At 39.3% G+C, this 3,617-nt stretch overlaps 1 pseudogene; it reads right to left on the bottom strand.

The window, feature by feature from the left end:
• Positions 1-2,050: 2,050 nt before the first annotated feature.
• LOC100735206 (ATP synthase F(0) complex subunit B1, mitochondrial-like) lies at positions 2,051-2,840 on the bottom strand (annotated as a pseudogene).
• Positions 2,841-3,617: the final 777 nt, after the last annotated feature.

The raw sequence follows: 3,617 nt of genomic DNA, 5'->3' as shown, positions 1-3,617 counted from the left end.
AATTGGAACAAAGCAAAACAATGATAACAATATTTCCCTTCAAAGAGATGGTAGAAGGAAATCCCCCCTATTTGCATATAGTTAACTTACCAAAGGATTCTCAGACCTCTGGCTCCCCTCTACTAACAGGAGGCGGGATGGGACATTTGATTCTCAGCCCCTGCGCCATTCTCAAGGCTGCTTACCAGGGAGTTGAGCTGGTTGCTTGGTTTCCCAGTGCCCTAAGTTCCAACATGGCACAGATCTCGGGAGACGCTGGGTGGTTCTCCTCCTAGAGCAGCCACAGCTTGCCTATATTAGTCATATAGTCATCCTCAGGTCTGATTGTGCTGTGCTGGGTTTTTTTGGTAGGAGTATAGCTGATATCAACTCATTTGACATAGGTCCAGTCTCAGGTTAGCTACATCAATACAAGAAAGAAAAATATTAAAGTACATGTTACATATTATGGGGTCAGTGGTATCATTTTCATATATTCATTTAACATTACAAATGCCTTGATATAATTTTTTTTGGTACCAGCGGTTGAACTAGACCTCACACTTACCAAGCAAGTGCTTGAGCCTCTGAGCTAAATCCCTGACCTGATTTAACTTTTTTTAAACTTCAGATATTTCTAGACCTTTGGTTTAAAAAGACACCAATTCCCAATCATGAAAAATGGAAAAGTTTTTTTGATGGTCTGGGGTTGAAATCAGGTCCTTCGACATGCTAGGCAAGTTCCTAACATTGAGCTAGACTCCTAGTCCCTTGAAACAGAAGTTTCTTTTTTTTTTTAATTCCATCCTAAATCCATGGGTCACCATGATCCATTTATTATCTACTTTTCAACATGGTGGTGGCGATAGTGGAGAAGCCAATCACTTTCACTTAATTTGCTGTACCCTCTCTACCCTTACCTGCTAGAGGTAAGGCAATGTCTTGGTCAACCAGGACTAACAAAATACTGTAGACTGGGTGGCTTGAACAGATATTTAAATTGCCAGCATGGTTGAATTATGTGAAAACTATGTTCCTGGCTTGCAGATGGCCACTTCTCCTTGTGTCCTTATATCTCTGATGTGTCTTCTTTTAACTGTAAGGACACCAGGGCTCTACTCTTAGGATTATTACATTAACTTAATCACCACCATAAAGATCTCACTTCCAAATACAGTCATATTGGAAATTCAACATATGTACTCAAGTATGGAATGTGGACATGGAATTCAACCCATAGCAAGTGAATTGGTTAAATAATTTATACCTGGCATATTTTTAGCATTTAATTGAAAAGCTAATCAAGGAGGAAGGGTGGACTTCTTTGAGTTTGCTATCTATAACATTACCTCTTCTCTGCTTTTTAGCTCCAATCAATCCAGAATATAATGACATCATGCTCTGTTCACAATCTTTTCTCTCATTACTGGAATTGGTGAGTAATAGAGGTTATTTTTGTAGGAGGTGTGGTGGATATCTTAAATGTGGTTTCTTTTCTTGGTTGGAATTTGATCTAGGGTTTTTCCTTCTTCTTTCCCACTCTGAGAATAGGAAAAGGTAGGATTCCTGTGTATCAAGGGCAGCAAACCAATTGTTTAGGAAGGAAATTCAATCAGAAGTGACTATTCCTTTAAGCAGTTTAATATTTCTTAATGGTCTCTGCCACTAAGCTGTATTTTTCTACCACTAACTCAAACTTTAAATAGTCCATTTTAATGGAATTTGAATAGAAATAAGCTTTTTAAAAACATTAGACTTGGGCACAAAGTTACGTTGTCATTATATTTTGTTAGGTTTTATTTATTTTTTGTTTCAATTGTCCTTTATTGCAAGAACATAGAACTAATTCTAAATTTAACCTATAACTTGATAAACTTTAGTCATGTAATAAATTTTAATAAAAACAAAGTGTTTATTTAAAAGTGATCACAGAATAACTCAAAAATCTGACTGGCCAATAGATTCAGTTTTCACTAAATAAAATCCCAAGCTTTTTGTTATTAGGAAAAGTAAACCTTAATTTCAGTAGACAACAATATGAGAAGTTTTCGTCACATAGACTGGTTTCCACTTAGTCAACTGTTTCTGGCTGTCTCAACTGGGATAGATACATTTGTATAATGGGCTGTGCTTGAGCCTTCTTTGCAAGCAGCTTTAGATCTGCAGTATGCTTGGCAACTGTCTCCTTTTCCTGTTGTGCAGAGATGCTCTCACTTGCTTCTCCACGCAGCCTATCATGTGTTCTTGTTCCTTTCAATGCATCATACTCTGCACAGAGATATGAGTCCAGATGATTCTTTACTTCCTTATAAACTCTATGCAGCCATTCCTAGTAACTAACCTCCAAGGCCATAGCAATATTATGCCTCTGGACATCAAAAAGGTAGTAGCACCTCTACACAAGTGCCTACTGGCACTTCAACTCAGTGGCATGCTGGATTTGTCTCATGGAAGCTTGCTTTGCCTCTTCTAGCTGGGCAATTTTTTCCTCATTGAATTTTTCAATAAATTCTCCAAAAGAAGCACTATGTTTTTTTAATTCCATAGATAAGTAGCCCTGCTACGGATATGGTAGAGGTCTCTGGGGTAATCACATATATTTCTTTGGATAGAAAATATAAGATAAGCCCAGTTCCAAGCATGTAGGGTCCTATTAGGATAAAGGAACTGGAAGAATTCCTCAGGAATCAGGCCAAGAGGCACTTTTCTGTTATATTCAGGAACAAGTGGGAGAGGAGCAAATCTTGTCTGCCTTGTGTGAAACTTCCTTGTTGCCTGCACAACGCTGGTCCTAGGAAGCATGCATTCTTCAGACATGGTACCACTGTGGTGGAGGCATAAAGTACCACCCAGGACAGCATGATCAGCAAAGGTCCAGGAAGTGGTCTTAGCATCCCTGTGACCTCGACCAGAGACTGGTCTTATTTTGAATTTATATTCCCCTAATACATACTCCCTCTTGCCTGAATGCTTCTCTCTTCTGACAGTAGAATGAATATTTTTTATTTCAGATCCCAAATTCTTAATTGGACACAGGCCTCCCCTAATCACCAAATCCAGTCATCTAGCCACTCTATCCTATCGTTCCATTTGAATTCTCTTCATAGAACATACAACTCTGGATTTCCTCCTTTTTTTGTTTTCTTTTTGTTCTTTTATCCTTTCCTTTTCCCTTCTTCTGTCTGCCTGGTCTATTTTCTAATACATTGGAGCTCTCTTCTCAAAGCAAGAATTTTCACTTTTATACCCTTTGTGCCTATCTGTCTTTTTCACCTGTGTACAAGGACATGTCTGGCATAAAAAAAAAGTGCTCAACAATTATTTGTGAGAGGGGGGAACAAAAATAGCGGATAGATAACAACTGGCTACAGAGGCTCCCTGAGATAGTCAACTTAGAATTCAACATAATACAGAGTGGGGAGCCTCAAACAGAAGGAGATGAATTCTCTCATCCCAAGAAGAAATTAAGGTGACTTGCCAACCATCCGAGGTCCTGCCACAACTTGCCAAGGTCCCGCCGTGACTTGCCCAGCCAACTGAGATCCCGCCATTTAGACTCATTGGACATTGGGTTTGGGGGTCAGCGAGCCGAACAGAGACTAGTTGGTAGGGTTCCTACATCAACCTGTGGTGAGTGA

The sequence above is a fragment of the Cavia porcellus genome, unplaced genomic scaffold, assembly GCF_034190915.1.
Source record: "Cavia porcellus strain 051 isolate PalLab524CR breed Dunkin Hartley unplaced genomic scaffold, mCavPor4.1 scaffold_13, whole genome shotgun sequence".
Taxonomy (NCBI): Eukaryota; Metazoa; Chordata; class Mammalia; order Rodentia; family Caviidae; genus Cavia; species Cavia porcellus.
This window is presented reverse-complemented; position numbering and strand designations above follow the sequence as displayed.